Source organism: Caloenas nicobarica, chromosome 11 (genome assembly GCF_036013445.1).
Source record: "Caloenas nicobarica isolate bCalNic1 chromosome 11, bCalNic1.hap1, whole genome shotgun sequence".
NCBI lineage: Eukaryota > Metazoa > Chordata > Aves > Columbiformes > Columbidae > Caloenas > Caloenas nicobarica.
Window position 1 is genome coordinate 1,555,334 of NC_088255.1, and position 27,767 is coordinate 1,583,100.

Sequence of the window (27,767 nt, forward strand, 5' to 3'; positions counted from 1 at the left end):
GGATTTTTGGAAGCGGATTATTAAGTAAAAGCCTTTTCTGAGACAGCCAGTTCCCTGGCATTTTCGGTTCTGTTCATCCCGTGAGCACGAGACGAAGGCACGTGGGAGAGGGAGGTGAACCCGAGTCAATGTCTAAAGTTAAGTTAAAACAGGATGCTAACGTGCTCTTTTTTTTTTTTTTGGTACCCAACAAGTATACACATGTGATTCTCCATGAGTTTCATAATCATAATCCTACATACATTTGACTTCCTACCTCAGAAGGAAACACAGAACTTTTGGAAGTACTGCTGAAGGAGAACGCATCTAACTTTGCACATCATTTAAAACACATACACCATCACTAGATACAGTTGTTCTTACCTACCCAGGACATCAAAACAAAACCTCAGGTGTGCAAAACTCATCTGTGATCAGAGCCCTTGCTTATAAACCAAACAGATTAACCAAAATTGACATGAAGCTTCTACTCTTACAAGTATTGTGCAAGCACTACGTTCATTTTGCGGACTGGGGTTTCCTCAGCCACCAAGTAGCAGCAAATGAGGGAGGGGGGCACATCTGCTTGTATTGATAGTGGACAAAATACATCACCTCACCCAAAACGCAGAGGCCAGTTTGCATAGGCACGTTCATTCCTCTCACACGAGCTCAGGAATTTTGCAATGTACCTTCTGTTCTCCTCCAGGAAAATGAAGCGAGAGCCGGGGAAGGACCCTCACGTCGTGACAGGCACATCGAACCCCAGCCTGTTCTGCAGGAAACGTGCCCACACGCGCAAGCTGCATCGCAGCAATTGAGCTGTCGCCTAAATATCTGCGCCCATCAACACAGATTGTTCTCAAAACAGCTGAACTAACACACAAAATTCATTTGAGAAGAACAACTGAGCTACAGAACCAGTGGCTTTTAGAAATTAACACTTAACTCTCATCTTCAGCTGCCTTGCAGATTATTTTTTCCGTGCCTCCTGCCACTCAGGCATTTATTCACATACCATGAAACAGAGTCAAGGTATTTCTCCCACATGCAAAGGCAGAAAAGAAATTGCTGTAAAAAAAGGTCTCTTCCTTTCAGAAAAATATTCCAAAGGCACTCTGTTCCTATGGTGATGGGGTCCTACCTAGATGAGAAAAGCACTGCCTAAAAGAATAACACACAAAATCAACACTGAAAGGGATGTAAGCACAGTACGGACCCAGAGCTCTTCCATTTGGTCATAGATGACCGCTCAGTGAGGGTATTTTTTCCTACTACAAAGATCCAAAGGTGTTACAGCACCTACTGTTATCTCAAGTGCCATTTTGTGTCTCCGCTAGCCATTTAAACTACACCTGTTATCAATAAAATTGGATTAAGAAAAGTTAAGTTGTTTCCAAACGCATCCAATTTTAACTTTAAAAATCAAATCCTAGTTTATGCAATAAGTCTGGCTACAATTACACAAGGAATACAGGAAAAAAAAATAGCCATTTGAAGCACAAAAATAATGTATTCTTGCTTGGTTTAATAAGAAGCTTGCATCTGTTGGAAATACCAGTATTTACTATGAAACAGTTGAATAAACTACATACAGAGCCAGCACTGGTAATCTGGTATTAGCAAGGATTGCTTACAAATAAAAACAATTTTTTGCATGGGTTTAAAGATTAATCAGAACTTTACATTGAGAGACTGTTTTAGGTTACGGGTTTTTTTATTTCAGTAAGTGGGGAAAGAAGAGAATAGATACAACACACAAGCAAATCACGGCTCTACTCCAGAGGCAAGGCCAAGTTATCCCACAGCACTGCAAGAGCCCCGGCACCACGGTTCACGGGACCTGCAACTCAGAAGCCTCCTCCTGATATTTCCCAGCCCTCGGACGGGTTAAGATTGCAACACATCCCAAGCCCCTGTTTTCATGAGGACACCTGAAAAGCTGACACAGCTCATCTGCAAGCTTTGAAATGAGAATCAAGTTTAATGGAGGAAAGCAATGGCTTCTGAAAGTTTGCCAAGGGTGCTTTTAGTTTTCCTTCTCTTCAGTTTCTCTATTCTCCCACCAAAAAAAACCCAACGAAAAACAAGAGCCATTTAAGTTCTTGGAAAAAGGGAGTAAATAGGGCAGCCAGTAGGTGAGATACTGGGAGGGCTCCTGAGTGTCCTCAGCTGTCAGGGCTCCATAGGGTTCAGCTATCAAAGTGTGTTACCGGCGGAACCTCCATCACACAGAACAGGCTGCCCAGGGAGGTTGTGGAGTCTCCTTCTCTGCAGACATTCCAACCCGCCTGGACACCTTCCTGTGTAACCTCATCTGGGTGTTCCTGCTCCGGCGGGGGGGTTGCACTGGATGAGCTTTCGAGGTCCCTTCCGACCCCTGACATTCTGGGATTCTGTGAACGTACAAGTGCAGGGAGCTGTTGGGTGAAGCAAAGGCAGCAGTGTTCAGACACGCAGCCTGACCTCGAACCAATGAGAGCAGTCACCCTTGATTCAGACATAAGTCTGAGAAAAATTAATGTGTATATGTACACACACACTTCAAAGCGTAACGACAATATTAACGCCCGAAGAGTCACATTATGTTAACTATTAACAATCGTATCAATTTAAATTGCCCTAGTTTTACTTGAATCAAAGTTATATCAATTTAATTATTCTCACTTGATGAGAAGCATTTACTCAGAGTTTTACACAAGTTTAAGTAAAATAATTTTAAATAACTTTACACTCAGTGCCCCGAGTCGTGCTGGCAAGCTAAATGGAGAACATCAGAACTGGGTCACGCTGGTGACATAACAGAAGCAGCTCAGCTCTACTCTGTGTCTGGGAGCGCTGAGAAACACCGACTGATGGGACCTGGATAACGCCTGGTTTATAAACTGTGTGGAGATCCTCACGGCGGGTCTGCTCCAACGCCTACTACGTTTTAATGTGTGCTTTGGATCCTCAGGAGGAAAGGTGTGTTGAGGAAAGAGACGGGAGGAAAAAAGGCGACAAACTAAACATCTGCATCAGCTAAAGAACAGTAGCTGAATATTTAATACAATTCCATCACAGCAAATAAAAACGAAAATTCGATGCTGTAACACGATTTATATTTCACTTGTAAATGCTGTTGTTGCTTGTGCTTGCCAACAGACATTTGCAGATTTTTAAAACCTGCACTAACCACAAGGCTTCTACAGAACGTATCTGTTTATGCCTCAATTTTGAAAGCACTGTCTGTTTAAACCTGAAGTTTGCAGTGAGGAAATCAGCAGCTTCTCTACAAATCGGTTATACTGAGCCCCTTTCCTCATATTCCTGCCCTTAAAGTGTCAGGATTTTGGCAAAGCCTTCAGCAAAATATTCTCTGCCTATCACTTCTGGCACCTTACTGCAAGCCAAACATTTCCCCCGTGTTATCATTAAAAGTTGGTATGTGCCACAGCAAATTATATCAGAGAGACAGTTTAAAAACACCATCTCTTTAAACAAAACCTGGAATTCCAAAACATGACCGTAGCAGGTAGGAGTTCAAATACTAAATATTGTGAGATGTAACAAAAGTTCCCCCTCTACATAACAGCACTTCTTTACCCTCTTTTTACACCATACTCAGACTGAATTTGCCAGCTTCCTACATGACTATGGTGCAGATTTTTTTTTTTCCCCCACTCCCTCTTTTCTTTAAATCAAAGATGTCCTGAAATGACAAGCATGGCCGGGGGAGCCTGCGAGAGCTTTTACTGCGTGCTCCCCACGCAAGTATTTTAAAGCCCGTCACGCAGCTGCCAGCTCGTCCTCTCGCCAGCTGCCTTTGCCTTCCCTCCTGGCCACAGACCCGCTTCTCTCCCAGAGCCTGGAAAGAGCTCCATTTGGAACAGGATATTTGAAGCTCTTGACAATTGTTTTACTTTCCCCCCCCCGCCTCCAGTCCACTTTGGGGTGACATCCAGCATGCTTCATGTATGCTAAGTACTCTACATAGGAAGGAAAATACGAATAATGGTGCGGCAGAGTCTTCATCTGAACCTTCAGGCACACAGCTGACCAGTGAGAGCACCAGCATTTCTTGCTTGTCCCCAGAAAACACACATCCTACCTCGGCAGGATCCGTTAAGTGCATTGGTACCCGGCGTCCCGCTGACGGCATTAGCTACTCGCGTGTTAGAAGTTAACGCATTCGGGAAGGATTAGCAAAGCTTAGTCCTGCTTGATTTGATACGGGAGAAACTGAACACTGTTAGGAATCAAACTGCTAAGGGAACTGCACAGAAGCATTTATTCCTAACAACCCCCACTTGGATTTACAGCCTGTAATTTGTAAGACTCGGCTCCTTCAAGGCCAAAGGCTGTTTTACTCAGTTTTGAAATAAAAACAGAAGAGTTGTAAGGTCATCCCCACCTTTTGAGCATCTTACTCCACGTGAAACCATCTCCAGCAGAGTAGGGCAACCCTCAATTATCCACTTCAGTGTGTATTCAATTATTCAAACACCATCCCAGTTTCACAGACAAAGTGGGTTCCTAAATATATTTCATATGCAAGTGTTAATATGGATTATTCCTAAGCATCTATTGTGAGATTCTAGCACAGCTACATGTATTTCTACATCAAAGATAAATGCCTGCTGTGTTATTAACAAACAGCTCCCCATCTGCAGTTCTTGCTATAAGTGACAAAAAAGTAAATCATGACTCTACTCCTAAAATTCCCGTCTAAGTGAAAATATGCATTGCTGGTTTGTAGAAAACACACATTACTGAGTTCCAAGATGTCCTTATCATGCTTCCGAACCTTCAAATAATTACTTCTATGCTGCTAACATTCAGCCTGTTGATCTATCCAGAGAATTTAAATCATGCACTACCCTACAGTACGCGCTAATTACTTCATACATCAATTACAAGTCTAATAAAACTATTTGCAAGGGGTGATGGTTAGAAGCTTGCCTTGCCTTTGTGTCATTTAGCATTATTAAATTTGAAATCTATTATCGTTCTATGTTGTGCAAGCCAGCCTACAGTTAAGCTGATTTACCAAGACAGGTTACACGGCTTGGCCCTGAAACACGTGATCTCGAAACAGGCAGCTTAACTATAAAAAGGCACATAAGAGCACGAGTTCATCATCTACTGGAACACACAGAACATGACAAAAGAGTCACCAGTTCAATATCAAAACTGTATTTCAAGTTTACTGGGGAAAACGAACTATAATCTCTTCCAAATAAAACTAAGTCAACATCTACACTAACACAAGCTACTACATTTATTTTACAATTACTGATAGAGGTGTTATAGATGTATCATTTTTATTAGTAATTGTGTAAATCCAGCAAAAATATGCTAATACATGCACCAAAATGACTCCAAAATACCAGACTAAGTCACCCATATAATGGATAATTAAAAGGATGAGTAAAAACCATCAAGAAGGAAACTACAGCTATTCCACTATGGCAAATTTCTACAAAGTTAATCTACTATACCTCATTTTTTTATTATGGTACATCCTTAAGGACACAACGAAACCTGACAGACTGCATCAACGCACGAGGATTTTTAAAAGATCAAGGAAAGATTTTACAAGGAATGTGATAGTAACCTTTGATAACTGAGTCATTAGTTCACATCTAACATTGTCAGAAGAAATTAAAGAACTGAACCAAACTGTCCTCACTTTATTTGGTTTGACAAACATGTTATTTGGCAAATAATTATAGTAGAGTAGCTGAGAGTCTATAAAACAAGCCCCAAATTTCAGTAAAAGGTGATCACTTCCTAAGAGCTTGAAATAACACCTGCCTGCATGCCCTAAGCTTTGGAGTGAGAGCATATCGAAGACAACAAAAGTGGAAGAACATTGGTTAATTACTGACATTTAAAGCCATCAGTGAGCTGAAGACAGAGTTGCCCAATATCTCTACAGCTTCATCCCTTGTTATATTAAAAGCACTTAGAGAAGTAGCTTATTTTATCTGCTCTTAATGCAAAATGAAACCAAGTACAAGAGCAGTAAGGGCAGGAGATGGAAACTGCTGCTTGCGCTATCCACTTAAACAAAGATGTTTAAAATCCATGCTTGCCAGTTTGGCACTGTTAATAGCCATTTAATTCTTCTGTATGTGTGTATATGTACCTATTTTTCTTTTTGCCCAAAACCATACTTGGCTAAGATCTGTTGATTTGATTGCAACCAGAAGTAACAAATTAGGAGAGATACTGTTTAAAGACAGGTAAACTGGAAGCGTCGGGAGAAGGATTACCCTCGGTAGAAGAAAAATCCTGATAAATGTGCAATCCAAACACCAATGTGCTTGAGAGGCAGACACACATGACCTATCCTCTGAAAACAGAGCTCTGGAAGTTGCAAAGCATGGATTAATAGACCAGACAACTGCTCTAGTAGTCATACTACTTGTTTTGCAGTATGTTCAGTTTGCCAGCCCTTGTTTGAGCAGGAAGGAGAAAAACACCACAAACCAAACCACACAACAAACCAACCACACGCACAAAAAAAAAAAAAAGAGAAAAAAATATACTTGCAGATTCTGAAAACCTTCAGATAACTACCACCGAGCTCCAAACTCAGCATGAAAATATCAAAATATTGTAACTGCATTTGGAAAGCCATTAAAGCTGACTAAATTACCTTTCAGCTAGAATTTCACATTATACTTCCACCCAGAAAAGGTCACGCTACATGAGGAGGCGGATTCGGCCTACTGGTAAAGAATCTTTTAGTTGGTTATCGCACTTAGAGAGATGAGTTCCAGGTGTGGTACCCAGCAAACAGCACCCGACACTGAAATAACAACCGGGGCAAAGAAGCTGGTGAGAGACCAGAACTACCTGTGCTTCGAAGCTGTGAGACGACATTGATGGTTACTCTGCTGAACCCATTTTCCGTCACTGAAGGCTTCTGCGATAGAGATACAAATATGTCCTCATGCAGGCTGGTCCTTGCTCTTCAACGCTTACTGTCTCCTGTTACTTTATCACGATCTCTGGCCTGAGCTTCCTCCCCAATACTTAAGCATGGGATCTTTCAATTCATTTGGAAAACAAAAAAGTTTTAAATTCTCTAACTTACCAAGCCTACTCTTTCAATTTATAAGCATTAAACTGGTTTTTAATTGTAAGTATTCACCTCAAGACTCCAGTTACACATTATACTGACATGAGATTACCACGAAAGGTAAGCTTGCAATATACCAGCCAGCAAAGAAAAGCATTTCTAGACAAGCTGACACCATCCCTCACGAAATTCAGCACGTTTTTCAACTCCCTCAGCTTTTCCTGAGGTGGGTACAGAACAGGAAAGATCTGCGGCCCTCGGAGCCTGCCCGGGTCGGGGCCTGCTCCGTAAATAACCGCAGACAGACCCTCGGCCTGAAACACGCTTCTCAGTATTAGTAACAGGAATGCAGCAGTAATTTCCAACTTCGGATTTAGAATATCAGTGAATGTTTTCTAAGCAGGACGAGACATTTAGCCACAGAAACCTTTTAGCTGCATTTCATGTCGTACTTGCGGCTGGGTTCTCCAAACGCCTCTTCTGACAGGAGAGAGGACGGGAAAGAGGAGGAGGCCTTATGTTTTCTAGGCTGACTGTTCTGGAAGGATTTTCTCTCCTTTCTTACATAAAGAACAAGTTTTTCATTAATGCCACAGATCCAACACCAGATGGTTTCAGTAGAAAGCACTAGCACTATAACTAGACTTCTACACCCACTTTCATAAAACTCGAATTCTGCCGACACTCGTGACATGTGAATGGCAAATGACATCTGCAAGTGTGTCCAAAACCCTACTAGCTCTATTTACACACATTCATGATTTAATCCCTTATCGCCTGATGCCTGGATCTCCAACACACACACACCCCCCTAAAAACGGTGCTAGAGAGCGCAGAGCATCAGAACCAGCAAATCAAGTAAACCTGTTGTCAGACACCATTCCTGGCTGCTCAGTAATCCACTTCTATGGGCAGCTCAAGCAATAGACAACATAGACTCAACAATTTTAATAACTGTACTGTTGCTTTGTCAGCAACACAAGCTACTGAGACTCCTAGGGTAAGACTGCCACACTTATTAGTACTTCTGGTTGACCTATTTACTTAATTATAAACAGAAGATCAGACAAATTCATTTTGCTTTGGAAGCAGGGCTTTGTTGGAGGTGGGGTTTTTTCCTTGTTGGTTTGGTTTTTGGTGTGGGGGGCGTGATATTGGGTTTTTTAAAGATTACGTCCAAGTAACATCAAACTTCTTACTATGCCCTTTTCTATTGCAATGCCATGATTTCTTCTGCCCTTTCCTACCGCAGTGCAAGGATTTCTTCTTTAGCATAAGTGTGCTTAAAACTGCTGCATAGTACCAAAACACTTCTGAACTAGGACATTGTTTCATGGGTACCCACAACTCCAAGGAGCTTCAACTCAAAAAAAATCTGCCCACCTGGTATTTCTTAGCAGATTAAAAATTAAAAAAGCAGCCAAGAAAACCCAATTCTAAGAACACATACTAGAATGCCAGTGTACCCAAAATCATTATAAATGCCAGTTGTAGAAAAGTGTTCTCCAAGAAAGTAGCAAAAAAAAAAAAAAGCCGCCTTCAACTTTAGAGTATTTGAAGTCCAAAACCAGAAAAAAATCCAATTTACAAAGAGTATCTGGCTACTATACAAGAGGACTATTTAACGGCTTTCCAAAACTGTATTTGGATGTTTCATATGTTGATAACATAACCGCTGAAAAAGACCCAACGTACTATGGATTGCTTAGTCAAATATTGCATCAAATTTTTTTTTAACAAAAATACATCTCTAAGCGTAAAAATCTCCCTGTGTCTCATTTTCACTGCCTCGAGTTATAAGTCGTGCCACATCACTCTTATTTGTAAAGATCTAAAAATATATTTTGAAGGAGGGAAAATGACTGCCATTTCAAAGAGCAGACAGGAAAGTCAGTCTCTCGCCACCCCCTATGGATTCTATACTTAGCAAGAGCTCCGCGCTCACCACTTATCAAGGCAGGCTACATTTCATTAGCACACGAAGGCAGGATAGAAACGACATCGTTTTCTTCTGCATACTGAGAAACGTCAAGAATTAGAATAATGATGCATTCTAGGCTCATTCTAAGATGCAGTAAAAAACCTGAGACTCATTTCTCAACATCTCAGCCACCCAACAGCTGCCTGGAACGAGCTCCTGCCTCAGTATCAGACAGGTTGTATTAGCAATAAGTGCACAGAGTGATGAGATTGAAAAAAGTAAAGCTCTCTGGAAATCGGGAGGAGGGAGAGGTGTTTAACACAGAGATACACCTTATCTTTGCCTTCAGAACTATCTCTGCTATATTTAGTACTTCAGCCGTGCAACAAACTGAATATTCCGTTGGATGAGGAAGGACAAAAGGATATTAGTAGCTGGTTTTGCCATGGTTGCCTGACTAAGGCAAAATAAAGCACACGTGAAATTCCACTGGAATCAGGAAGAGATTTTTTTGGTTGCTGTTTTCTTGTTTGGTTTTTTTTTGGGGGGTGGGAGGGTTGTGTGTTGGGTTTCTTTAAAGAAAAACTCGCAGGTAAATGGAAATGAAGTTTTCTAAAGTATAAGATGTTGTTCACGTTACTTTTACAGCGGGAAATGTGATTTTTTTTTTTTTTCTTGCTATCAAAGCAAGTTCATGAGCCGGGCTAGGTTTTACAATAGCCTTCTTACTGTGATGTATTAATTCAGCTCAAACCCTCCGTTATGAACAATCACATTGTCAAAAGTGCAGAAGCCACCTCAGGAACAGCCCTTTTCCCAGAGCTACTAAAGGAGAAAATCCAAAAGCAACTAATGTACACAGAAATAGCATAATTAATAGTTAATACGTTTGTGCTATGTAGCTACCTTTTGATGTTTATAATCCTGTTTTACCAACAGGAAGCCTTCGACACTGACTTTGATGCTCAACAGTGGATTACTGGTCACATCCAAATAAAAATATCTGCAGCTCCGTGGGTAGAACAACATCAAAGAATTAGATACCGGTGTTAAGTTTGAAAATAAATCCAAACAACTCACATTCACGTGAAGGAAGTGAGAAGAAACAAGCCCCTGTAAAATTGTCATGTGAGGCCAAGATAACAGATGGACCCCAAATATAAACTCCTGCAAGTTTGGGAAAGCTAAGCAAATGCAGAAAGTTAAACTTGAGAGGGGATATCTGCAGTGCTTTTAGAAGAACCAGGCAGAATAAGTGCAGAAGCAAGCTTGCCAAAAGCACCACTACCAACTGCAAAAGAAAATGAAAACGAGCTCTCCTCTGGAATGAGGAAACCTGCCTCAGAAAAGCACCCAGATTTACAGAAGGAGCCTTTGCCTTTCAACGAGAGAAAGAGATTGGCCACTAGATATAAAAATGCAAAACAAGAATAAAATCACTTGCTGTCTAAATATAGCAGCCACAGGAGAGATCAGAAATTAAGTTGATAAATAATTTAGTCTTCTACCTGCACTGTTTGGGGACATGGTATTTTGAGCCAGGTGGTTTTTTTTGGTTTTTTGTTTGGTTTGGGTTGGTTTTTTTTTTTTTTTTTACACACTGTGGAATATCAGAACAACATACTTTTGCTACATATACGTATGCCATGGATGTTCAGTTGCTATATAAGCAAGTACCCTCTTGTCAAACAGATACACACGTGGCAGGGGATCAGCACCACAAAAGCCAGCTTGCTTGCCCACCCCATCACATTCCCACAAGAATATTATAAATAAAATTGTAGGACCCGATTAGCAGTCAAATGTTTACTAGAATTCCAGCAAGCCCGTCTTCCTCACAGCAGCCTCAGGAGGAGACCTAGGGAAGATTAAACAAACTCCCGACCGGAGCACCTGCTGCCCTGGAAAGGGGGACACATTCCTTCCTTCTGACAGTCACCAGGCCAACAAACCAGCACCCACTAAGTCCTCAAGTATGAGACATGTCACCTGCTGCGCACGGGTATTCACATGCTTCCTATGGACCGAATCCATACCTGGGGTGTCAGGTAAAGACACTGCCACGCAATGTGATAAACCGCAACTATCTCCAGTAGAAGTCCCAGTCTCTGTTTAGCTTCCCTTTGCTGGTGTGCAAGTAGCATAAAACCAAAACACACACGCATTTGCAGTGACCTTGGATTTACTGTCCCTTAAGCTGCACGCTTGAGTCAGTCAACAAGAGCTATTTATTTTAGTAGAGTCACTGAAACTCTTCAATGCTCTATCCACTAATCTCGTACTGGGATCAGAATTTCCACCCGAGGTACCTCAGCGCGATTCTTCTAGTTTTAATCCTCTTGCATTTCACCTCCTTCTCTTCCATGGTTTCCAAACCCGCTCTGCGTGGGCTCCCTGCCCACGTGCTGGACCCTGACCAGGATCCCAGCCCGCGCCGACAAGAGCTCATCCTGCTCCCGTGTCTCCCAGATGAGGAAAGGCTGCTGGTTTGCACACACACTTAGTCTGGACCAGGAGACAGGACCTCTGACATTAAACTTGTCCTTGCAAAGACGCTTAAGCTCAATTCATTCATCTGTGTCCAGAAAATAACAGTTGAATTTATCAACTTTAAAGTAAGATTTTCAATTTGAGGAACCATTATCATATAGGAGGTCTCAAACTGCAAAGCTGCAGCTAATGTATTCAACTACTCGTCATTCACTACATTTTCTCAAGTGTATCAGGGAGCGCAATAGCACCTCTGAACATTATATTAAATGCAAAATTAGCCCAGGGAGAAGAGAACAACTTATCTGCTTTGACAGCATCACAAGCTTCACAGCCCTCAATGCATTGCGGTTTATTTTGGCTATTATCACCCCATCTCAGGCATTACTACGTATTACAAGTCAGCTTTCCATTTCAACTAAGCCAGACTTCTAATTAGAGATTTAAGTTCTTCCATCTCCCAGGAATCTATCTAACATATGGAGATCAAGTTACCCCATGTTGTCGTTACTCTCTGGAAACAGAAGCAACCTGCTCAAGTAAAATGAAATTTCAAATGTCTTTGTTGCTGACAAAGAATTCACACTGAACTGAAGTCACCATCTGACAAGCTGGCAGAAAGGCACAGGCAGCATACTTGAGTCTTTTCTCTTACTTTCCCTTCATTAAAATAAAGCGAGGATTTTAATTGAGGAAGATAACATAATATATTGGACATCAATTATTAAGACCGATTTCTTGAAAGAATCCCATTATTTGGAAAAGGAGCAGATCTATAACAGTTAAGAGGTTACTACTGGCAGTCATTGCTGCCCAAATGAGAATTTTGCCCAGTTAACTCTCTGCCAATAGACACATCTATTCAGCTGAGCACAAGGAGCAAGTGAAAATCCTGTGCTTAGTTGAGCAGGTGACAGCGATTTGAGACATTTTGTTGGCATTTCAGCTGCCAAGGAGCATGATGTCTTAGAAACTGGCTCTTTGTCTCTAAAATGGTCTTTTTAGTTCCTTTCATTAACCAGTTTTACAAGGAAAGCCACTTCCACATTTTGCACTCAGCACAGCAATCAGATCTATCAAAACAGGGGGGAACTTTGCAAAAAGTTTTCTAGATTCTAAATTAAATTAGAAAGCCAACAGTCCAGAAGGACATTTCTAGGGCTTGGTTCAAAAAAAAATACGTAGTATTAAGCTGGTTACAGTTCATAACTGTTCCTCAGGGGAATCAGCCTAGAGATCCTGCCCTTCAGTCTCCGGTGGGTCCCAGATTCAGCCCCCAAACTACACAGTGGATCAGACCAGTTGTAGTCAATATTTATTATCACAATAGCAAGCCGCTAAACAGTCACTGCTACACAACGCATTCGTTTAGCCAGAATACAAGAGCATACATGAACATAACGCATGAAGACTGACAAAAGTACAAACCCGGACAAGTCAGAATATTAACCAAAGCTCCGGGGACCTTTGCCAAAGTCGGTTACCTTTGTAAAGTTAGTTAAAGGGGTTGGTAGTACCAAGGTTCATTGCACAGTTTATCATAAGCAAAGTGTATTCTCAATTAAATATAACAACATTACCTAAAAGGGACTCCTGCTCTAGTTTAATAATTTCCTTCACTCAGAGCAAGATGACTTATGAAACAGCTTGAGAGGGTCACGCCTTGCCTCATTTATAAAAAAATCACTTCCGATCCTTCCTTAAAAATCTGGGAAGCACCTACTTTTTAAAGATGTTCCCATAGAAGAAAGTCACTTTAAACAATGAGAGACTCTCATTGTTTAAAGACAGAAGACTCAGACTATGTCCTAAGACAGAAGACTCAGACTGTGTCCTATCAGTAGACAAACCAGATTTATGAGCAGTTTTCCTTACTCTAGAGTAAAATGCTCAAGCAGGTTTCTAATACTGCACATAACCCTTAGAGGTAAGTAACGTCAAGGAAATAACATGTTTTGCATGAGCAACTAGAGATGAAGATCATGGCTTATGTCAGTAAGGTCTGGGGATACATCACGCTACACAGTAAGTAAAGCTCAGTGCTGGAAAGCACTTTCCAGAAATGTTACGTAACTCGCCAGTGTGTTTAAAAAAATTATACTTTCTTGCTTCCAGAGGGAGCAGGCAGGACAGACAACTCTCACTGTGCTGCGACTCTTGTCAGATACATTTGGATAAAGGTAAGATTTCCTGAAAAAATGCAGGCGGGGAAAGTCACCAGCCAGCACATAAAACCTGAAGGTCTGACATCCACTTCTGAGCACCAGTATCAGCACTGGCTTCTCCCTGGTACATTCTGAGCCAGGCACATTTATACCATCTGAAAGTCGTCACTACGCTGAGAAAGAGAGCAGAGAGGGTGGAAAAGGGAGACACTTTTTTCCTGCTTTTCTAGGAATTCTTAGTTTCCTTTAAAGTGTGAGGTCCAACTGAAGAAAGACACTTACCTGCCATTTAGCCTCTTTGACAGTCTACTGCATAGATCAGAATTCAACACAACAAACCCCACAAAGAAAATTACGTGTTCACAGACATTTGCACTGCTATCTTGACTTCATATATACAACCTAGGTCTCACCTCTCAGAGGACAATATTTCTGCCCTGGGTGTGTGCACACGCCAAAAGGGAGAAGGCTGTGGGACTGCACTGTAGAGTACAGCATATAATGATGAATTATTTCAGGTTAGCATGAGATTCCATCTGTTACCCAAGTTAATACTAGACAGAAGACTGTACAGCTTGAACGCTTGTGCACAACCAAAGCCCCCTTTAATCATATTGCTATGGAGAGATTCCAGCATGGAAATCACTTTTTTAGGATTAAAAGCAGCCTATGCTGCTTAACAGAGGATTCAGATTCAAGTCCAGCTATGCCTTTTTTTAAGCAGCAAGACCAGGAAACCTAAAGGGTACAACATCAGCAACTGGGCAAAGCAGGAGCAGCAGTTATTTCCCTGCCTCCTCCTTTTCAGGTAGCAGAGTTCCCAGCTGCCCGCACGTAACCCTGCAAGCCAGGAGTAGCTATTGACTCACCCCCACGGTCTCAGAAGAGTCTCAGATCACCGCCTTCAAAGTTTTCTTCCCAAGCCATTCAGGAAAAGTTCACAGATAACAAGTTCTTGCGCTCGGATTATCATCCTGTGCTACCAACTCTCCCTCCTTCCCCCATTGGTATTTATACCTCCAAACACATGAGGAGCACAGCCGCACATCCCACAAACACACAAGGCAGTGTGAGCATCCCGTGTGAGTGTTAATGTCGCGCTAGCACTAGTGTTACAGCCTTAAACTAGAAAAAAGTTCTCCTTTTCTGCAAGACGAAGCCATTCTCTCAACACATGACAACCTCAGGCACTCAAGAGGTGGTGGACTCAATTAAAAGCTTAAAATAGAATCAAGCCTGAAAGCCGAATATAGATTTTACCTTATTCAAATCTAGCTAGTTCGTTCGCATTAGATCACAGCCCTACCCCCTGCATGTAAATACCTCCCACTTCAGGTTTCTCAATAGGGGAGATCAATAGAAGATAAGACTATGCTACATGAAGAGGAAAATCCTCCCAACTATTTACTTCATAAAGGTAAATATGCCAGCAATAGGAAGGGTCGGACATAACCCTTTTACTTTTCTGTAACTAGAGCCTGAAACTTCTGTGGCACTACACAGTTATCTAAGCTATGTGCATGAATTAAGACAAAATGATATAGGCCATTTTTGTCTTTTCAAACATCAAGACAAACATCAGGAATGTTTAGTTCTACCTCTAAATTTTACTGATGTTGTTACAGTTTGAGAATCACCATCCACACACTTGCCTAGCTGAAGCAGAAAGCTAAGCAGGAAAAACAACAGATTAGAGCAGATGTTCTTTGAAGTGTAGACACTTTCCCCAACTTGAAAACAAGATTTAACAAATGTTTGTTATGGGCCTATATACAAAGATGGAACACAAGAAAAAAAGTCAAAATACACCTATTCTCCACAAAGAGAAACCATTAATCAGAACAAGAAGTGAGTAAAAACCCAAAGGGATGTTCCTACTGCTGTGAATTCTTGCTTTACTGTTCAGCATGAGGACCCTTAACATCAATAGCCCCATCTGCTCCTGAACAAAGGACACCACCGCATAATCCAAAGAAAGAAAGAGTCTAAAATGCAGTGCGTACGTATGGCACACCACACACACACACCTCGGGCTCCACGGCACCAGTGGATCCTGACACTCAGGACAAACATTTAAAATGATGATATATCGAGGTGGTTTGGATTTGAATAACATGGCTTAAATTTCATTTCTGGAGGAATACATGTCTGCCTCGCTACGGAAACTGCTCAGGGAACAAAAGACTACCAAGCAGAATGTAGTCTGAACCAAACTCTTCTTTGAAATCACTGGTGAAAGGAAGATGAAGTGAATGTAGCAAGGTAAGCAGTGAGAATAAAGAAGAATGATAGCTGGGCTCCCTGCAATCCCTCCACTGCAGCCAGCATGACCAGAATCGCTAAGAGGTCCCTCTGAATTTAGCAGAATTACAACATCCCAGCTGCAGACGCAGACCTTTCACTGCAAGGGATGTGCACAGAGCAAAAGTGGCACCTACACGGTTCAGCTCTTAGCGCAATATAAAAGAGCTCATCTGCAGAATAAACATAAGTTACCGCTCGACAGGCTTGAGTGCACAAGAAATTCCTAGAAGCCTTTAAGGCTCAATGCTATATGCATCTACCTTACCAAGAAACCATGTTAAAAGAGCACTGTTATATATTACAATACACTAGAAGGTTTTTACTTGCTTTTCATTTCTCAAAAATTCTTCGTTCTTGTGAAAGGTGAGTTTCTAAATTCAGAAAAGCCATGCTAAGAGATCAAAATTGCAGAATGATGTGACATGCTTGAACCTAAACTGGAAAACAACGGCTTGCCTAGAATCTCTCACACGCACCCTTGACATTTCGCTGCATTTCCAGGAGTGCACAGAAGACAACCAAACAGAAAATTTTATACTCCCCAAGCATGAGCCAAGAACAATTACATCCATAGAAAGACAATCAAAACCAAAGCGTTGCTCAGTGAACCTCTGAAATAGAGACAACTTAGACTAGTCAAGTGAGCAGAGGTCATGTTCACCTTGTATTATTAGCGTGTCCCATTCCTTATTTGTAACCAGCCCCCACTAGATACTGAGGTCTGCTGATCCACTGCTAAAAACTGTTGTGCCCCGGTGCTGCTCCCAAGCAGCAGGTCACATCTGGGACAAGGATCGCCCTTGGGCTCCTCGCTGGGGCAGCAGCACTGCAGACGTTCAGGCTGACACTCTCCCTTTGCACCTTCATACAGGAGGTACCGTGCCAGTATGCCGTATTATTTCAATAACGATCAATCACTGCTCTCCTAATTTAAATGCAGTCAGAACTTCAAAGAGATTCTTCTTCGGTTACAATGGTGTCTCCTGGGCACGACAAATATCCACCTCTGAGTAACTCCAACCTGGAGACACTCCATTTTCACCGGAGCAGAAGCCAAGCTACAGAACAACCCTTGTTTTATGGGGATCCTTACAGTGTTTGCTTAAGGCTGATGAAATTTGCTTGCTGTGAGTTTTAAAGACTATTTCAACAGTAATTTGACTGAGGCAATAACCTTAAGGACTAAAATAAATAAATCAATCTTCTATATTGTGTAGGACACCCAAGCTGGATTCCTCCTCCTGCTTTCCTGACTTTTCGGGAGCACAGAAGAGCGACCGAAGCCTGTGAGGAAAGGCGGCACGTGGGGCCCCCCCAAGTCACCGGCTGATCGCGCTAAAGCGCCGCTGTTCAATTCTCTAATTCAACCTCGAACCCGTCGAGCAACTGCCAGACTAAGTGTCATCTGTAATTAACCTCAGGAAACAGCTCTCGCACACCCTGGGCCCTACGATGAGCCCCGTGGCACCCCAGCACACCCAGCTGTGCACAGAGAACTTCAGCTTGTGTCCCCAAGGCCCCGCGGTCCCTTCGGAGCCAGTACCAGCACCACACTCCCTGGCTCTCCAGAGCTGTCTGTCCACTGCCCCACGACGGAAAAACGCAGGAGAAAAGTCCTCCCAGCAGCTGGAATCTGATCACAAGGTAGCAGAGGGCTGAACGCAGCAAAATGAAATATTTATTTCGGGGAACTTAAACTGCTTGGGGTGGGAGAAATTAACAGAGGGCGGCACAAATAGTAGGTTTAGCCTCAGAAAATATATTAAAATACATTAAAACCAACTCATTTTGCCAGTAATTCAAGCTTCTTCAAGTATACAGCTTGGTGCATACTGGTTCACCACTGGCAGCCTGGAAATTGGGTAGGGATTTGTTTACCATGGCAGCGTTAATTCAGGAGAACCGGTGGATGATTGTTAGAAGTGCTACAAAACTCCATCCACCCCACAAAAAATAAAACAGCAGATTCCAAACAGAGGCTGCCAACATCCAAATACGATACCCTAGAGACTCCAGATACGACCCTGAAAAGATTGTTTTAAGTGTTAGTGCAAATGCACAGTAGTAAAAAATTCAGAAAGTGGGTCATTATCTCACCTTGATCAATAGTCATTTTGACACACGCAGACCTTATGCTGCTCACGTTTACACCTAAATATTAGATATAGCCAATAAAAAGAATACAAAAAGAGGCACAGTTGTAGAAACTGAGTAGCAGAACTAATAAGCCATCTTCACAGTAGAGGAAAGCGCTGCCCAAGTGGACAGAGAACTGACAGAGGCGGCCAAGAAAAACAAAAACCGCATTAGATGGTCAAGTTCTTCTCTTCCTTGAAAACATGCTGGTAAAACTCAGTTCCAGAAGGACAGGGAACTGCTGGAGAGAGTCCAGCGCAGGGCCACAAAGATGATGAAGGGAGTGGAGCATCTCCCTTATGAGGAAAGGCTGAGGGAGCTGGGGCTCTTTAGCCTGGAGAAGAGGAGACTGAGGGGTGACCTCATCAATGTTTATAAATATATAAAGGGTGGGTGTCAGGAGGATGGAGCCAGGCTCTTCTCGGTGACAACCAACAGTAAGACAAGGGGTAATGGGTTCAAGCTGGAACACAGGAGGTTCCACTTAAATTTGAGAAGAAACTTCTTCTCAGTGAGGGTGACAGAACACTGGAACAGGCTGCCCAGGGGGGTTGTGGATTCTCCTTCTCTGGAGACATTCAAAACCCGCCTGGACGCCTTCCTGTGTAACCTCACCTAGGTGTTCCTGCTCTGGCGGAGGGATTGGACTAGATGATCTTTCGAGGTCCCTTCCAATCCCTAACATTCTGTGATTCTGTGAAAACTATGTCCACACAACGGTGGTTCATGTCCTGGAGGGAAGAGGCTCCACTAAGCTGAAATTTTTAACAGGTTCCAGGCCAAGACCCTCCACAACTCAGAGCTTGTCCCTTCCAGTGCGGTTATGGAGCACCAGCTGACAGTCCCGAGATGGGACAACCCGGCCCCACCACCTGGGAAAAGGGCTCGGGGGGCCTGGCTGTGTTCTAACAACAAAACTTCCCTCTGTTCACCCTACACCTACACATTCCAACGCCCAAAGAGAGTAATTAAAAGCTCTTAAGTAGGTGCGATCCACAGCACCTGCCTGTTATTTTCAGCCAGTAGAAACCCAGCAAAGATGGAGAAACTCTGACAGACATGAGTTCCCACCTGCATCCTAAATTTTTAAAGAGGAAAGCAGGGTCGTTTCCCCACCTTCCTTCCTCTGCTTTATTTGTCCAGTTATTCGCAACAAATACACTTAGTAAATCCGAATTACCATGGTGCAGTAAAGGATGTATTACACGTATGTCTTTGTTTGCTCATGTTTGTTGGGGGCGTCTGACTAGAAATCTTCTGAAAAGGCAAATAATGTATATTATGTTTCAATCAATTGCTATAGAGAGCGCAACTCAGTAGCAGTATGTTTCTCATCTAACACAGCACTAAGACTCATTCCATCTACACGGATGCCTTACAGCAGAGTAGTTTCTATGTATATTTTTAAATAGTCCTATTTGAAAGGAACATTTACCTCTGCCCTTTAAGACGCTAGACGAAAGAACTCATGAGAAATCTTCAGCCACATTCACAGCAGTCATTCCAGCGCTTTGGAGAGATGTAAAAGTAGCACAGGCGCTGCCATTCAAAAGCAGATTCTACACTGCATGTCTATAGAGAAAAGTATAGAGACGCATCCCCAGAGGAGCAGCTCCAAACCGAGCCGGCAGAGGGAGCAGGAGCCCCCCAGCCTGGACCGCGGCTCTTCTGGCATGGGGAGGGCTGACACCCAGCCAGAATTCAGCGCGGCGGGATCAACAAAAAGGCTTCTTTCAATACCTGGCTGTCTGAAGAACAGGGGACTCAGGTATTCAGGTTCCGTTTTGCAGCGTTTCAATATTTTGGCCACTCTGCTGCGACATTATTAGTGTTTCCCTACACTAACCATAGAAATAATATCATTAAAAACACACCGGTTGGTATATGGCAATGAAGGAACGCAGGGTTTTAAAAGAGCTTGCTTGAGTTCGATATTTAATGCAATAATTTTTCACCTAAACCTCTGAATAACCTGCTAAGAGACGACCGTTAACTTTAACATTGACTCGCCCATCTGTAAAACAGCAATCATTATCGGTGCTTAGTTTTGCCAAGGACAAACACCAGGTCACCAGATGGGACTGGAGAAACACCTCCTACTTCTGTCCTTCCTCACAATACCATGGTAATGGCTGCAAAAGAGTAACAAATTCTCACGCAGATTTCTAGCCAGCACAAACCAGCCTGTCTTCCACCACTGGAACACAGTGAACTGCAGCAGCTCTGAATTCCAGCGTCCCACAGAAATACCGGGAAGAATCTGCACAGGAGCCCCCTAAGCAAAGAGAGGGAGAAAAAGCAGCCACCAGAGACCTAAAACCCAACCGAAAGGACCAGCAGATCCCCCCTCTTCAAATCAATCCAAGCCTGCTCGGATTGTCCAAATTTCCAATTCAGCAACTCCGCTGAGAAAAATCGTACAATTAGGCAAGGATGAAGGCAGGACGCAATTATGACAACTCATTCACAGGCTCGCTGAGCTAAGATGAAGGACAGGAGTGCTGGCAAGAACAGCCTAAAAGTATCTGCAGGCTGCAAAACGCACGCACAAAAAGGTGGAATTAACATAATAGTGAGGGTATGAGGAGGAATGGTGGGATCAAATTAGAATAATGCAAGTGTGGGCTGTGTATCAGGAAGCACCTCTGGCCTGCAAAATCCACTCACCTAAGCAGCTTCCCAGCCGCCCCCTCACCCGCCACCCACATGCACCGGACAGGAGCCCTCGGAAAAAGGCTCGAAACAACAAACCTGTGACTCCTCCGGGTACAGGCCACCTACCTGACAGGCAACTCTTCCCATATTAGGGCTTGTAATCCCAAACGAGCCATAAACTCAAGGGAAATTCAGTGTACTGCGATGCTCCCACAGGTCTGCGCAGCTGTACCACACAGGGGGCCACGAATTAAAAAGGGTCAAAAGTGGAAGTGCAGAGGAGGCACCTGGGGCTGTTCCTAAGCAGGTTCATACCCTTGAGAAAGTCCCGGAGGAAGCCGTGTACTTCTGCAGCTGCTCCTCACAGAAACTCAGCGTCTAAAGGCCACGGTCTGGCAGGCAGCACAGCAGCTCTGGTTTAGCATCACTGACCAGCACATGAATAAATAAAAGCCACCTAGCTTTACTGGGTGTAGAAAATGAAATTAAGCTTTTTGAGATGCTACTTGCAAGAAGCATTTAATAATTTACTATTTTAATAATTTACTTCCCCATCAGGATGCTGTAAGAAAATACCTTGAAATACCTTGTTCTTTTTTCCTCATAGTTCCTGTGATCTGCCATTGAATAAGCTCTTCCTACAGATACTTTCTGAGCGCGATATATTTTGCCTCAAGTTTTCAAAATGCTGCAACTTTTTGCCAGAAGACACTTTCCCTAAGGACTGATGGCGATTTGTCTTCCTATGCAAATAACCAGGCTAACAAGACTGCAAATCAGATTCAGAAACACGTATGTCAGTGCTTCGCATTCTCCCAAAAGTTTGCTGCGTTAGGTGGAAAAGGCCAAAGTTTAGCATCTCTCACTCAACAGGAAGCTCGGTTTATCCAACTGCACTGTCAAAGCACATCAAAGCACTAACTAGTACCAAACCATACTTTGTGCTTAAAGTTCAGAAGACAACAACTCCGAAGGTAGGAAGCTCCTAAGTTGTGTTCTGCGTCAGCAGAATAAAAGGCTTCGTTAGAGAAGGATTTCACATCCACTGAGTACTTATAATTCTTTAGGCCTAGTTTGCTTGAAATGGGATAGGTTCGCTTGATTTTGAGTTTTGAAATCATCTTTAATCACATTGTGTTATAGGACAGGTTACCTTCTGCTGCACTGGTTTTCCTCTCCCAAAATAGCACGTGGTTTTGTTGTTTTCTTTACAGACCATATCTTTTCCTCACTCCTCTAACTTCCAGAAACTTTCTTGATACCAGCATAGTATTTTGTTATTGCTGTGGTTTTTGCACAACCCCTCCTTTTTTGATACTGTTTTATTACTTATACATCCATTTTCAAATGTCTTTACATGTTATCACTTTGCAGATGTTAAGTACAAGAAATCGCCAATATTCCAGAGATCCAAAATAACGTAGTTGAGTTTAGTTAGCAAGTTCAGGTCTCATTATACATGTCCCCGCTATTGACCTCCTGCAGTCTGCCAGAACAACAAATGCCTGTTCTAAGAGATGCTCACTCATCTGCCGATGTCCAAACCACATGGAGGATGCCGAGATGAGCGCTGCAAAAGCAAAAGCACTCCCTTCAGCGTCAAATCCTTATTCTCGTACCTCAGTAGCCACCCTGTTCCAGTTATGTATTGAAAATAAAATGAGCAGAATTGTTTTAAGCTAATTTGAAGATGCCAGTTTACATTCTGCCCAACCTCAGAATGCCATCATCCCTATCTGCTATTGGACTGACAGAATATGTAGCACACTGTGGTAGCACACTGTTCATTTTAGACATAAATATGTTCTTCACGAGCAAAATAAACTAAATAGGTAGAGGTGCATCTTTTAGAAATAACTGCATTTCTACTGCTGATTCTTCCAGCAAGACTCCCAGTCACAAATCGCACTTTCCCACACAGCTGATTGGGAACGAGGACCTAAGAAAAGCACTTTCATCTACATCCTTGTTGACAGGAAGGCAGAAAAAGCGAAATCTTGCCCAAACATGAGCATCCTTTAACAGATGCTGGCTACCTCTGCTTTGCCAAAGCAAACAAAAACAAGCTGCTCTTCAAGAGCAACAGAGGCAATGAAATAAGATTTACGTCATATTAACTGTCTGTCTCAGTAAAGAACATCTCTGGAGGGGGGAAAAAAAAAAAATAACAGTCAGGCTGGTCTCTACACTAATGCAATCTTTGGCTTCCCGCTGAGCCTGTGTGCAAGGGCAGCGCTCGGTGCCAGCAGCCACACGCAAAGCCACAGGCTGGGTTTATGTAGGCCAGAGCGCAGCCTCCGCATGTGACCATCACCGGAGCAACAACTTCCACTCACCAGCTTGCACCGAGCACACCTCGGCTCAGAGCATCTTCCAAACACAGCCAGGATTTTTTAGAGCTCTGAATTGTGACTTTTTTTTTTTTTTTCCCCCTGCAGAACAAAGCCAGCCCTAGATTCATTTAAAAATAAATCAGGCAGGCCAGGTGCAGAATTCAGACTGAGTTGCAAATAACAGCCCTCTAAGATCGTTCCATCTTAGCAGACAATTATCCTCCACCTCCCGCTCCAACCCTTACCAGGCACTTCCTCAGTGTCCTCAGTGGAAAGCAGCAGTTTTTAACTTGATTAGGTTAAGTACCACTATCACTCCCCAAGCTGCTAACATGCCATTGTTGACTTGTCAGAGCTGGAAAAATTGTACTTACATAGATTTGAGAACACCCAGTTCATTGATTTCTACGTATTCACACAAAAAGGTGCATTACCAAAGTGAATGCATTGAACACATCTTCCTTACACTGAGGACGTGAGTTTTAGAAGTTCTTGCTGTTTTCTCAGATGTTAAATGAAATGGATTAAACAAAAATTAGTCTTATGCAACCTAATGAGTTAAATACTTATTGTTATCTGTAACATGCTGATTCATTACATCTAACAAAGCCTTGTAATCAACTAATTATCCTCAATTCCACTTGTAGACTTTAAGACTAATTTGCACTCAGCAAATTACTACAAAATTAAGTGGAACAGCACCAAGCCTTTTCTGGTATATCCTCCTTGCAAGATAAGGAGCACATCTGCACCCTCCGCTCTTCTCCCCTCAGAGGGCAGCCTACACAAAACAAACTGCCTTTCTACTCTGCTCCTTTTTTGGAAGGACACAAACCAGAATATTTTTACCTTCCTGGACTGTTGGGTTTGGGTTTTGTTTTGGTTTTTTTCTTTTTTTTTTTTTTTCTTCTTCTTTCAGAAATCTATTACAGGGCTCACTAACACTTCCCCACCCCACAAGAAATCTAGCTAAAGAATTTCTACAAAACATGCCGGCTTTTCCAAGTTACTTAATCAGTCTTCAGCTCTATATTCTTACCTTTGTATGAACTCAAATGTTTCAGGACTTGTGGGGCTTTTTGTGTGGTGGTGTTTGGGTTGGTTGTTTTGTTTTGTTTTGTTTTTACTTTTTATTAAGTATCTTTTATTAACTATAAGAACTAACCATAAGCATCTTGTATAACGTTTCCATGCCTCCCTTTGTATCATACAAGTTAACCACCAGCTGGTAATAGGAAACAGCTGTCCTGACACTCCAGCATCAGTGATCCACGTCCACTTGACACAGGGTGAACTGCTGCAGAGACTGGAGTCTGAGCAGTTCAGAAAAAACTATTCAAGTCTCAAGGTACAAGCACTACAGATGAGTTTCTAGAAGTACTGATTTCTTTGAGCATTTGGCTAAGAGAAGCCCAGTTCCCTTTAAGAAGGATTCCAACCCTGTCAGCTTTGAAGTACTGAGGGTAAGGAAGAGATGCCCAGAGCAAGCACCACCAACCTTTGATACTGAACTTCAGCTACGAGGGATCCTCATTCCCCACCCAAACATATGCAAGATGCATGTGACATTTAATTCTGGGGGCACCAAGACTGAGCTTCCGAATGGGAAGCTACAGACACCCAGAACGTGCACGTTCGGTTTGCAGAAAGCCAAGATAACTGTGGGACTGGGAGAAGACTTTAAAGCAAGGGTATTTTCTGTTTTCCAAGACTTCCTCTATCTCTTGTATCCAGCTAGAGAGCAAACTGATCCTGTGGCTGGCTTCTCGACCCTGATCCCAGCCAGCTGAAGCCTCATCAGCTGCCGCCACAGCCCCCACCTGGTGCAGGGGGGAGCCCCAGGTGAGACCCTCCAAGCCCCAGAGGCAGCGTCTCTGGGGAAAGGGCCAGCCTTGCTCCTCGCAAAGGCAGGGGGATGACACGGACAGACACAGGATGATTGGGGGGTGGGCTACATTCCCCAGATCGAAGTGGCCCTGAAAATCTGTCTCCCCACAGACACACACCTAGGCAAAGGGCCCAGCCCAGGACCAGGCTTGTCTCCCCGCTTCCCCACCGAGCCCTGCAGGCTATGCCTCAAAGCAATACAAGTCTGCCATAAATATCCCAGATTAATTCTGATCCCAGCATGAAATCCAGTTAAGAGACTTAAAAGCCTCCGAGTCCCCAGAGCTGCCTGCACAAAGAGGGCTCTGCAAATGAGTCTTGGGCTGGAGAAATATTATCAAACAAGGCAAGCCATTTGTACAATTTTTAGTAATGTCGTTTGCAAGAGATAAATGGGACAAGATAGCTGAGTTGATGTCTTGCACTAGAAGTACAGCCACAAAAAATCCTCGGGTACTGGACATGGATGCATGGGGTAGGATTCATGTAAATATTCCAGACTTTCTGGAAATAGCTCTTACTCCTTGTAGCAAGAGAACTGATTGTTAAGTGACAGCATATGCTATCTGTTTAAGGTCTGTTTACAGTCTGTTTAAGGAGCTATTTGCTTAGTTTTCATAGAGACATCTCTGTTTATAAAAAAGCCTAAAATTATTACTCCAGCATCAGAGGGAAAAAAAAAAGTATTAACACTTTAAGAGCAGGAAGGGACCTGGTGGGGAAGAGTTGCTTCCCTTTCCACTCTGCTACACCAGCCAGGTGCAAGGCGCTGGGGAACAGGAGCAGGCAAAGGGGCACTGAGCAAGCAACGACCCCTTTCCACATCTCCAACCTCCACACCAGTACGCTAAGAAACCGATTTCAGCGCAAGCAGCGGCGCTTCCGACCCCCATAACCGTCCCGCTGGGGGCACGGCCGCGGTCAGCGCGGGCTCCGAGGAGCCGCGGCAGTTCCCCGCTTCGCTCGGAGCCCGCCGTCCCGCAGGTCCTCCCCCCGGGGGGCCTTGGGAAGGAAGACGCGGCCGAGAGCGCACGGAGCAGCGGGGCCGGGAGGGAGCCCCGCGCGGTCCCCTTCGCCCCCAGGCCGGGCGCACGGCCGGAGCTGCGGCGGAACGGGCGGCCCCGCTCCGCGGAGCGCTGGCCCAGCAGCCCCGAGCACCCGCAGCCCCCGGCACAGGCTGGCGAGCGGCTCCCGCTCCCCGCTCGCCCGCAGCGGCCAGCGGCGTTTCTCGGCGGGCGGTCCCTCCTTGCAAGCGGCGGCTCGGGGCAGAAGGGAACTGCCGTCTGCTGATTTAGAAACCCAGGGAATTCGAGTGCACCGGCTTACAAATAGCCCATTGTCTTGTACCAGAGCAGCGAAGTGGGCTCTTAATATGATGCATGTTTTTCCCACTCCACTCAAGTAAAACTAAGCCTTAAATACTTTTCCATAAGTAGAAACACGTCGGGTAAGCGGCACGACTTTAGTTATTGCTATTCTTGAATTCCTGTTACTTAAGAATCGCGCGCAATTAAGCAGCTTTCCGTACGCTGTAATGAAGAACGCGATTAATTACAGATTATAAAGGCTGGAAATAGACGCAAAGGCCGGGAGCGAACGCGTCTCCGAAACGGGCGAGTTCCCAGGGGCACGGCTCAGCCTGCACGGTGGCGAGCGGCCAATGTTTACTGACCCCTCCCCGGGTCACTTTCGATAGCGGCGGGAGCGCGGCCGCTCCAGGCACGGCCGCGGGAGCACCCGCGGGGCATCTCCCGCGGGGCCTCATCCCCGCGCCCCCCGAGGGGCGAGCGGCTCGCCGGGGTGGCCACAGCACTGAAACCGGCCGGGAACAGGCCACGGGGAGAAGGGCAGAGCTCGCCCCACTCCTCCCAACGCCCGTCAGTGCTGCGGTGCCGGGGGGGGGCGGCGTGCCCGGGGTATCCCCGAGCGCACAGAGCTGCCGGGGTCCCGGCCGGGGAGGGCAGGGGCGGCCGCAGGGAAAGGTATCAGCACAGGGGAGGGCAGAGGAGCCTGCCCGGGGGAGACCCCGGCCGCGCTGCCGCTGCTCGGACCCCCCAGGGCCCGTTCTTTACGGGGTCCCGACTACAGAACCGGCGAGGCACCGGCATCCCGATGGGCCGGGGTGTAGAGGCTCAGGCCGCCCCCTCCGCGGCGAGCTGCCCACCGAGCACACCGGAGCTCGCTCCCGGGCACACGCTGCAGGGAGTCCCGCTGCTTCCCAGGGTTCGTACGCGGGGCAGCTTTAGGAAACCGAAGGCAGGACACGAAGGGGAAGGAAAGCCCCGCCACAGAAAACACCCTCCTCGAGAAAGGGCAAACAAACCCGGGCAGCGCTTACTTTTCGTGCTTTGCGTTTTCCTGGATGGCGCTCAGCGCCCCCGGGTACGCGGGGGGGACGCCCTGCTGGAGCCTGCATGTGGCCAGGTGCCGGTGATGCTCGTCCTGGAGACACGCATTTTCGTGGTACAACTTGGCCACTTGCTGCTCCAGCTCGTCTATCCTCCGCTTCTGCTTCTCCAGCAGCTCCTGCTGCGTCTCAATAATCTTGTTTAGCTCCTTCAGGTACTCCGCCGCCTTGCTGGGGTTCTCCGCCGGGCTCTCCATGGCCTCCCCACACCTTTCACCCTCCGAGAGGCAGGTGGGGGGCGCAGGTGCCGGCCAGCCCGCTCCGCTGGGAACTTAAGCGAGAGGGAAGAAATAAATAACCCGCCGGAAACCAGCCCCCCTGCGAGCTCCGCTCTTCCCCTCCTAAAGCAGCGGCTGCCCAGGCGAGCGTGGGAGCGGCGCGCAGCGGCTCCTCGGCCGAGCCGCCATTGCTGGTGCTCGGC

The 27,767-nt window shown here is 44.6% G+C and overlaps 1 protein-coding gene across 1 annotated transcript in view; it reads right to left on the minus strand.

Annotated features, from left to right (window-relative positions):
• Positions 1–27,303, minus strand: part of IQSEC1 (IQ motif and Sec7 domain ArfGEF 1) — a 332,002-nt gene extending 304,699 nt beyond the window's left edge. The window contains exon 1 of the mRNA XM_065642481.1: positions 27,278–27,303. The gene's annotated coding sequence lies outside the window, so the exon portion shown is untranslated. The remainder of the gene's footprint in view (positions 1–27,277) is intronic.
• Between the last annotated feature and the right edge of the window lie 464 nt (positions 27,304–27,767).